Source organism: Propithecus coquereli, unplaced genomic scaffold (assembly GCF_000956105.1).
Source record: "Propithecus coquereli isolate 6110/MARCELLA unplaced genomic scaffold, Pcoq_1.0 Scaffold143, whole genome shotgun sequence".
NCBI lineage: Eukaryota > Metazoa > Chordata > Mammalia > Primates > Indriidae > Propithecus > Propithecus coquereli.
The window spans coordinates 936,596-947,811 of record NW_012138636.1 but is presented as its reverse complement, the minus strand read 5'-3'; the positions used below and the strand labels follow the sequence as shown (position 1 = coordinate 947,811).

General features: G+C 38.4%; 1 pseudogene; it reads left to right on the top strand.

Moving 5' to 3' along the window:
* Window positions 1-9,257: 9,257 nt before the first annotated feature.
* LOC105806681 overlaps window positions 9,258-11,216 on the top strand; it is a 7,224-nt pseudogene continuing 5,265 nt past the window's right edge.

The window sequence follows — 11,216 nt, the reverse complement described above, 5'->3', positions numbered from 1 at the left end:
CTTGAGGTTTCTGTCCTGTAATGTAATTCATTGTGTGTTCAGGTGTCTGCTGAATCTTTTTTGTTGTCCTGTAGCAATTGGGACTCAGAATATAGGTGCAACATGATAATATTTTGGCTATTGCTATTGCTATTGCTATGAATAATAAACAGACTTTTGTCTCTGACCCAGGAGACTTATGTCTTCTGCCGGTATCTGGAAAACTGTGGCTGGTTAACTTGTTGGCTTGCATGTAGGGTAAAATCTCAGACTTAACAATCCTTGGCAAAAAACAACCACGACAACAATAACAGTAACAATAATGGTAATATTGACAAATAGCAAAGAAAGCACTCCATGCCTGGCATCTTTCATTGAACAAGTTGAGGCAGATGGTTTTACCAATGGCTAGTGAAAACACTGCCAACTTAAAACTGAACCAGGTCACTTAACTCCAAATTCTCATTTCCTTAAGAAACTATTACTTTCAAACACTCTTGTTATCCATATTTTATCATTCAGGATTGATACGCAGACTAAAATAATCCACTCTATTTTAAGCAAGCATGGATATCTTATAGGATATGAATTGTGTAGAGACTCATTGACAATGTGTGGAATGAAGATCTAAGTTAGAAAAGTTTCTCAAAGATGTGCTATGAAATGACGACCAAAGCAGCTGATACCTGTTCTGTAATCAGGAGGCCACAGGTGCCAGCCTAACACCACTTCCACAATCAGCTATTATCAGGTAACTCTATATTACATCACGATGCACAAGAGAGTACCATGTCAGCCATAATCCAAATAAACAAAATGCATTAGTACGTCCATGTTCTTCCTTTGAAGTCCTTTGGAGCTGGAGGAGTGAGACCTCTGCTAATACCCTCCCATTTCCTAGACTGTGTTAGCCTTCTGGCTCCCACAGAGCAGGAAAGCGCACTCAGGGTCTCGTGGGATAGATGTGGGGGACCATTCCACCAAGTTCTTCACAATGCATTGATTTCTAATGTAATAGAAATAAAATCTGTTCTAAATAAACCACAATTTTAAAAAATCACAATTATACTTAACAGGTATTTTTTTGAAAATCAAATAGCTATTAAGCAGCAAAGTAAGTATTTCAGTCCAAGCTCTACTCATTTCAAGATGCCATCCCGCTACTCCTAATGCAGCTACGTGGGTTTGGAGCTACGTTTTCAGGTCATGAATGTCAACTGGCATGAATGAGAGAATGATCAGACATTATATATGCCAATTCTCTAAGGTAGGGGCGTGAAATATTATCTGCCATCTCGTGGAAAGGCTAGGAAATAAGAAAAGTAGAATCTATTTGATGAGTAATATAATGTATGATAATGTCAAGAATCAATAATATTTCAAATTGGTTTTGTACATTAGCAGTTAGATCTAAACTAAAGAGTAGATTGAAAAGTCTGGGCTAGAGTTTTAAAAAATGTAAATTATCTGTATGCTGACCGCAATAGAATCTCTGTGCGACTCATGAAACTACAGAACTTTTTAGGGAACTGAAAGATGAAATACTTTAAAAAATGTACTCTGGGCAAATGCAGCAGAAAAATACTCCAGAATTATAGTATTCCTCAAGCTAAAAGACATCAGCAAGGAAATGCTGTGCTAGATAAATTTCTGGCACCCTTATGTGATGATTTTGTGGGTAGTGAAGAGAGAAATTAAGGGCATGGTACAATCTGTTCCTCAAAAGACGCATTGTGCAGCGCTCTCATGAGAATGACAAGGGAATAACTGAATGTACGTCGTGAACCAAAATGTGGATGAATAAAGAAGGCCAACTCTTAGGAAAGAAATAGCCATGAAAGACAGGTGATTTTTAAACTTCGAGTTCAGTTTCTCGTTGAAATATAGCAGAACAGGAATGTGAGGCAACTCTGAAATTATTTTAGAGGAAATCTATAACAATTACTTTTGCAAACACTTCTAAAAGTGACAGAAAAAATTTTAAACAAATTATTTTAGGCCTATTGAAAAGATAATGGAGCGTGTAGTTCTCTCCTGGCACAGACCACAGCTCACTCTGTCCAGAAAATTACAGGGCAAGCGATACAGAACACTCCGGCTTCATTAAGAAGAACACAGCACGCTGCCCACTGGAAAACAAGTAGCTCCTGGAAAAGAAAGCCCGGAAAGGCACCCACATCCTTTCTATTTGCCATCTCATTCCAATACCATTGTAAATGTTTTAAATTATTCTTTCATCTCATTGTCTGTAGGGAAAAAAAGAAAGTTCTGTTTTTGTGATGAATCCAGATGTTCATGCAGGTTAAGAATAATGGGATGAACGTGTATACATATTTAAAGCTAATGTAAAAAGAAGTTATTTATGGCATAACAATCGCAGAATGAAAGTCAAGAAAAGTGAGATTTATCCTGCTGAGATTCTGAGCAAGCAGATCATGGCTGCATGTGTGTCTACTTTTTATTGATTCCAATTATTATTCTTAGGCTGTTCTAAGAATTACCTAGCAAACTTGCATATGGCACATTGAACATCTCAGTTGAAAGGCATTTTACTAACAAATGATTCACAATAATATATTTTAGGCCCAGGATCTTGTACAATGTTAAAAGCTGAGGGGCTCAATTAAATATGCACATCAAGCTCTCAAGATACAAGAAATCAATTTGGTGAGAGTTAAATCCTAAAGTCAAAAAATGAAGTTTTAAAGTCATACTGAAGAGATGGACTAGAATACAACTTGATTACAAGTTTGGGCATTTCAAAAGAGAAAATTTAAATTGGAAATATTGTTGGTCAGCCACAGAAGCCTAACAAAAGTAGATCCTTACAAACAAACATCTGCAATACCCCATCCAAGCTCCCCGCAAAAAGAGAAAGACTTAGAAAAAACACATCAGAATGTCCTTGTCCCAGAATAGTGGAGGAACATCCCTATTATCAGATGATTGCATTAGGCAAAGTAGGTTAACTTAGATTAATATTCAATTCATCACATTCCTTTGTTCTGATCATTTACACGCTTTGCAGACTCCTCACTAAGATTTGCCTTCTCCTGAAGGTCTGATGACATTGAGATCATGTGCTCAACATGTGGACTCGGAATGTTTTTGCCTCTATACTAGTTCTTTGTTACTATGGATTAGCATCATAGCTGTCCTGATCTTACATATCAGTTTCATAGTTTGATTATTTTGAGTCTGCCACCAAGAGAGGAACTGCCGCTGCTCTGCTAACAGTGTCTTCATTCTAAATCGTATAGTGGATATGGGCAAATTTACGAAAGTCACAGGTGGAATTCTGAGAATCCCTTTGGAGGAAAGCATGCTAAATTTTTCTCCACCACTGTATCACTACATTAGCAAGACAGAAGTCACACAGCCATTCTTCCACAGGTCATATCTTACTGCTCTGATTCACTACAATACAGTCATTTCCTGTTTTTATTTTCTCAGTACATTTAATGTTTATATTCATTATCACATACTCTATGATTTTTGTATGGGTATTTTCTGGTCTATGAGTAAACTAAGTTTTTCACGGTAAAAGACCACAACTTGTACATTTCTTTTTTTACATTTCATAATAAAAGCAGCATTTTTAACACGGTTCTTTAATTAAAGTTTGACTGTTCAATGTTGATATGACCATGACTGCATAAGTATAATTAAGCTTCCAATTAGTGTCTAAACTTCTTAATAGCCACACATTTCTCTAATATTTATGCTGTCATTTCTTTAGTCTTTTTTAAACTATTCTCTTTGGTACTATGGTGTGTCTCTGTTTTATTATATTGTGACATTTATTCCATTATTATTCTTAAGGAAGGTTTTACTTTACACGGTACATGCGTAAATTACTGATGGCCTCCTTCTAAGATCATGAGGACAGTCTTCTGTGAGTTATTATCTCTTTGGTAGACTGAAGGCCAGAAAGCAAAATAGTAGCTAAAATGGTTCTTCTATTTGCACTATTTAGGCTTCTGTGCCTGGGTTGGGAAGGTAAAATCACATGGTAGAGACCGAGTAATATTTAGGGCCAAGCCAAATGGATGGAGAGATCAGTGCCTCAGTAGCAAAGATAAGAGTTGAAACTGAGAAGGACAAAAGAAACAAAAATCAGTTGAAAATCATAACCAAATATTAAAGATGATAAATTTCCTGATTGTGTGTCAACTTGACTGAACTAAGGGATGCCCAGATAGCTAGTGAAACATTATTTCTGGGTGTGTCTGTGAGGGTGTTTCTGGAAGAGATTAGCATTTCAATTGGTAGAGTGAGGAAAAAGATTAGTAAAAAGAAACAGAACAAGTAAGATACATGTATTCTGTGTGTGTGTGTGCGAGAGGAGATTTATTATGGGAATTGGCGCTGGCTCATGAGATTAGGGAGGCCAGGAAGCCCACGATATACAATGGTAATGGGCCAGCTGGAGAACCAGGAACGCCTGTAATGTTATTCCATCAGAATCTGAAGGCCTGAGAACCAGAGGAGATGATGGTGTAACTTTTAGTCAAAAGCCTATGATCCGGGGGCTCTGATGTCTGAGAGCAGGATAAGATGGATGTCCCAGCTCAAGAAGAGAGAATTCATCCCTCCTGTGCCCTTTTGTTCCATTTAGGTGTTTAAGGTGTTGGATGATGCCCATGCAAATTGGTGAGGTCAGATCTTCCTTACTCAGTCTACTGATTCAAATGCTTTTATCTTCCAGAACCAGCCTCACAGACACACCCAGAAATGTTTTACCAGTTAGCTGAGCATCCTTTCACCCAGTCAAGTTGACACATAAAATAAACCATCACAAATCCACTCCTTGTCAATGTGGCACCCGTACACATCTCCATAAATCTAAATAAAGAGGATAACAAGGTCATAATTCTACCTAAAATGACACAACCATTCCACATACAACTGAAGAGGAGCTAATCTCTTCTCCAGAAGACAAGGTCAAGTTCTTAAGTAATGCTTCTTCTTCAGATATTCCAAAACTGAAGTACTATGATATAAAATGAATAATCCTTAAATACTGATAAAAAGTCAATATGTCTTATAAGGAACAAGATAGGAAAAAACCAAAGATATTTGGCTAATATATGTTTACTATACACAAACATATCTTAACAAAGTAAGGACAACTTTGTTGTCATGACAATTAAAACAGGCCTGGTTTCTGTAACTGGTCACGTGGTCTTAGCTGTTATTTTTAACTATCTTCTACTTCCCATTTTGTATTCCCTCTGCCTTTGGCGAGAACCTTAGCTGGTCATGGTTCTTTTCCTAATGGTGTCACCCAAACCTTCATTCCTGAAGGCTCTGGACCATTCATAGACCTGCCTGGATTGGGTTGTTTTAATTTTTCATTGACTCTAATCACAGGATGTGGTAATACTAAGACACACCCTAAGGAAACTCCTTTATTCCAGACATACTCTTCCTGACCGCCATCGTGGAGTAGTGATCCATTTTCCCCTTTGGCAGTCCAGATCAATCACCACAGCTAACACTACAACTCCCTTCTTGGTCTGTTGGCTCATAGGCATGAGGAGCCTAAAATGGTCAGATGGCAGTCTTGACATCCATTTCAGTGGAATCACAGTTGTGTCTCCTGGTGGAAATATTTTTTTTCCCCCTCTGGAACTAGACCTCTAGGCCAACAGAGCATAAAGTCATGGGAACAAGAAGCAAAAATTTTGCTAGTAGGTTACTAGGGGTAATAGGGAGTGTCATGTACCTATGTATGTGTTAACTTCCTCAATCAGTAAAATCACACCTGGTACAGCAGCTGCAATTAGAGTCACCACTTGGTTAAGCTTAGAATAATCCGCTGTCATTCTCCGACATTCATCGCATTCTTCAGAGGCCATATGAGACAGTTGAGTGAGGATGTGGTGGGGTCATGACCCCTACGTCTTTTGAGCTCTTGATGGTGGCACTAGTATCTGCAGTTCCTGCAGGAATGTGGCTTTGCTTTTGATTTACTATTTCTTTAGGTAGAGGCAATTCTAATGTCTTCCATTGGGCCTTTCTTACCATGATACCTCTAACTCCACAGGTCAGGGAACCAATGTGGATATTCTGTCACTGACAAAGTATGTCTATCCCAATTATGCCTTCTGGAACTGCGGGAATGATCACAGGATGGGCTCGGTGTCCCACTGGACACACTGTGAAATGGTCCTGAGCTACAACTCCATTGTTCACCTGACCTTCATAAGCCTCCACTCTGGCTGGTGGTCTCCTGGAATCAATGTCACTTTAGAGCCAGTGTCCAGTAATCCCTGAAAAGACTGATTGTTTCCTTTTCCCCAATGCAGTTACCCTGACAAAATGATTTAGGTCGCTTTAGGGTAGGCTGGGAGCAATATTAACAGTCTAAATTTGTGGTAGTGTGCCATGGTGCTTCCTCAGGGGACCCAGACTGTACTTAATTCAAGGAGTTCTGGGTCTGTTAACTGGCTTAAGTCTGGGAATTCAAGGGGACTCGAAGGGCCATGACTCTGTTTTTCATGATTCCAATTGGACTTTTGTTCTCATGACTTGGAAGTTTCCTGCTTATAGAGAACAAATAAGAATTTAGTGGATGTCCTAGCTATTTTACTTCTAGGAACACCATGATTTAACTAGCCAACACCAGAGGTCTGCAGGAGAGAGACCATTCTGATTGCAGCTTTGGCTCTGCTGGTTCACTATGGTAACCGTATCCATTTTGCTACTTGGCCTTTGCCACCCTTGGATTCAACTCCTCTCAGTAATTGAATATGCTTTCCAATTATCTGTGTTTCCCACTATAAGGTTGGGCCTATAGAGAAGAGAAATCACTGAGATTTTCAGGGGTGCTGGAACTTCACTTACAAATTCAGTTTTCAAAGTATTGATGAAAGGTATATCTTCTGGACCTACCTAGTGTATGTGAGTAGGTCTTAAATGACAAATCCTCTCTAACATTCCCATCTCCCTAAGCTTTTGAATCCCTTTTTGTACGTTAAACCAAGGGAGATCAGACATTTCCAATTCACTCACACCAGGGCATCTTTAATCCATGTCTCAGTCCAACAACCAAACTGTTAGAGCCCTTTCTAACTCCCTGAGTGTAACTTTAATGCCGAATCTCTCCTAGTGGGTCTGTATCTTGTGTCAGGTTTGGATCAGCCTAGTTGTGCTAACTCTGGTGGATGGGGAGGTTCCAGGAGGATTCACAATGACTCAGTGGCAAATCAAATGCCTGAATGGCCAACTAAATGCTTACAAATTTATGGTTTAATGTGTGGCATTTGCACACCAGCCATCATGCAAATATATTCAACACACAGACAGTAATAGAAGAGAGAAGGGGAACAAACCACAGTGAGCAGCTCTGGCTTGGGAGACCAGCACATTAACCAAGGAATCAGCGGTTCTCGGAACATCAACCAATGGGGGATCACGTCTGATGCCCTCTGGCAGCTGCAGCTGATGGAAAAGAGGCTTCAGAGTCTTACTGGCAGAGCTCCTGCAGGCCTCTTGGCCTTGGTCAGTATCTTGGATCACCAAATGGTTGGCTGTCCACAGGTTCTGATTCAGGAATGAATGTCTGGAACAATTTGGCTCCGAATCATCTTCTCACTCTGCTTCCAGGTCCTCTTGATATATAGGTCTTCACTCTCAGTAGTCTTCTCATAGCAGTATCCAGATTCAATCCTGTGTTAGTTTTCTTTTCAAGTTGTTTCATTTTCTCTTCCTTTTTTACAGTTCCATTCTTATCAAAAAATGGCTAACATTTATTGAGCTACATTTACTTTGGCACACACTCTGCAAAGAATTTTACATGGATCTACTGATTTAATTATCACACAAAATATAAGGCATGTACACATATTATGTCCACTTTACCATTGAGAAGCCTGAGGTACAAGAAAGCTAAGTGACTTGCCCAGTGTCACCACCAGGGAGAGGCAAAGCAAGGGACCTGAACACCAGGTTTATCATTGGTCACCACTAACTCATGACCTCCTGAAGGTACAAAATCTTGTATACATGTATGACAGTATTTCTGCTCATTTATATTCTTTGTGATTGCTTCTAAAATGAATATCTAAAGCCTAGTAATATGTACACGAGGCAGGAGAAAAAATGCCTGGTGCGATACAGCGAAACACCTAGATAAACACTTCAACCAAAACTCAACCACAACTTACTATAATTCTCACAAATTGTACTAGATTCTTTTGAAATGGTTTTGATATGTGAAATATCCTGAATTTTATTGATTTTTTCAAGTCCCAAGTAAGATATAATCTTCATTGCATCTTCCTCTTTAATAAAAGTTTGATAGCATAGTATATAAAGGTCAACTAGATACATTGATCTTCAATTAACTGTATTATTGGAAGCTGTTTTAAATATAGTGATTTTATTAAAATGTTTTCCTCTTAGAAATAGCTTTTTACTAGACTCATGACTGAACTGCATAGATTTATGGAGGTCAAGGAAACCTGGGAACAAAAGCAAATATGATGATGTAATGTTCTATTTTATAATCATTAAGATCATCTCACAGTATAATGAGAGAAAAATTTCCAGCACACAATAAGAATTATTTTTAAGTTACAGAGACACAATTGCGTATGAAGAAATGACTAATAAGATGAGGACATTTGTGGTTCCCTTGAGATGAACGACTCGCCCCGTAAACATTCCTTCTCAAAGGGGATTTGTGTAACTCTGTGGCACCCTCATTTCCTTCATTTTCGGAGCCCCTGTGATAGACGAAGATCATGAGGCACTGATCTGCGGTTTTGTGAAGACAGGGGCAATAATTGCTCTGGCATCCTTATTTCGGATCAATCAACTTTGACATTAGGCTCCTTATTTACAAGTCAATCCCGGGCAGCAGTAAATGCTGGTTGATAATGCAGAACTCACTAAGGAGAAACATTCCAGAAGGCTGTTGATTCTTTCATAAAGTTTTGTACCTTTTTAGTTTCTGTAAGACGTGGTCTGTGTAAGTCACGTGACCAATCTGCAGCATTTTATGTCTAGATGAGTGCTTTAGAGATAATTTTTGTTTATAATTAGTAGTGGTGGAGTTTAGGCAAAAATAACATACATCAAAGGGCTCCGTATTTCTCGTTAATGTCTCAGTTTAACAAAATGGATTTGCCCAGGCAACATGTGATCGACTGCCAGCGTTCCTCGGATAATGTGAAGTGTTTTCTGTGTTCACTTTATCTGCCCAATCACTTTCATTGTTTTGTTTTGTTCTGTTTCATTTTGTTTTCTGTTCGGAAGCCCTTTCTGAGCAAATGGAATCTGAAGGTCTTTGTGGAGACACATGTATTAATATTGTCGCGTGCAAATTCTCAAACTCGCCACCATCAAAACACATGAGCAGCAGAACCAGCCGCTCAGAGAGGTGCCTTAGGCGCTGCTCGCCGGGGGCCCACACCTGCGCCGCTGCTCGGGGAAAGGTTGCAGGTACTGTTGTCTATCGTTTCTCACTTTCACATTCAATCCCTTATCGGTTCTTGCCAAGAACAAATACTGTGTCCAGTTGAAAAAAAAAAAATTGTTTTTTATCTGAAGGATCCCTGAACCTTTCCATTCCTCTTTACCCCTTCATGACACTGCCTTTTAGGCGCCCATCTCCTTCCCTTTGCCTATTAAACAAACTCCTCTCCTCCTCTCTTTCCATTCCTAATGCCCTTCCGTTTCTCCAGCAGAGATTCTTTCTAAAATCCAAATTCAATCATGTCAAGGTACTGCTTAGTGACTAATCGTGCCACAAGGATAAAAGTCAAACAAAACAAATAGAATTCTCTTTACAGTGGAACCATATCCTAAATTATAGGCCCTATTTTATTGCCATTTTTCATTGACTTTTCCTTCAGACACTTGTATCTTCCATCCATAGTGGACTCTCCTGACCTTCGAATTGGTTGGATGTGTTCCTTCTTGTACCTTTGTGTTTCCCATTTCCCTGGCGTCTTCCCTACCTTCCATCTCTGTGCACTGAAAACTTTTCAGTTTTCAAGACATAGCTTTACCTGTGTGAATTCTTTTTATGTTTTCCTTGAGCCTCCTTAGAATTTCCAACTAAGTAAGTTATTATGTTTAAAGTGTAAAAATGTCTATTGAAATAGAGTATATTCGTTTTGGGTCTGACTGTAGTATATCTTTTAGGCTGTGTCCAATAGTTCTAAGTCTATGTATGGATGCCTGTGATTTCTGCAGCTCATTTTAAATATGCCTTTAATAAATTTTCAAAGAATTCTTTATAACCTAAACACTATACTGATATGGTGGTTTTTTCTGTCTTTAATGAAAATAATAAGGAGGTGAAAGCCTTATGTGTATTTCAAGCGTCTTAATTCCACTTGGCTAAAAAATTAACTCCCACAATCATATACTACAACTTATGAACATCCTTTATCTGCAGACTTTGAACCATCTGAAATTATGCTCATAACCTCCCTGCTTTAAATCACTTGGCAATGCTAATGAGCCCACCTGGGAAATACAAAAGAGCTGAAGATACCAGTTAATAGTAGCAATCTCAGCCAAGCCTGACCACCTCTGCACATTAAACGCCACTCTGAAAAGTACTTCTGACATATGCGACTGTTTGAAATCTTATAAGCCGTTGTGCATGAAGAAAATTTTAGAAACATAGACTTTCTATGTTACTTTATGTTTTTGTTAAGACCGTCTTTTAAAAAACGGCCAAATGAAGATCAAAGTGAAGTGGCTTAAAAAAGTTTGAAGAGGCACAAAACTTTCAAGACTGAAGTCAGCAGGATATTACTGAAGAGGTCAAACTTATTAAATGGAGATGTGAAGACAAATGCTAAAATACTCTATTAAGGTTTATTAATAATACAGTACAAAATACTTAGAATAAAAAAAGATAGAAAATTGAAAGAAAAATGTAACATATACACCTGAATGGTTTTCCTTCCTATATAGATTTGGATCCCTGTTTCTGATATCAAAGAGAGTTTAGATAGCAAGAGTTTAGATTGCAAGGCATACAATTTCCTCTGAAAGAATATATGGAAAAATATATTCAACTCTAATGGGGTGGTGAGTTCATACAATGAGTTTGGGTAGTGAGAGATGCCTATATTTTTATTAATTCTAATTTCTAGGATACTAATTTCTAGGATAATTCTTTTTTTTTTTTCCCTAGGATAATTCTTTGTGCAATAATAGTTCCAATTGTCTCAAGACTATTTTATGTATAGCCATTGGGAACATGTCTCTCT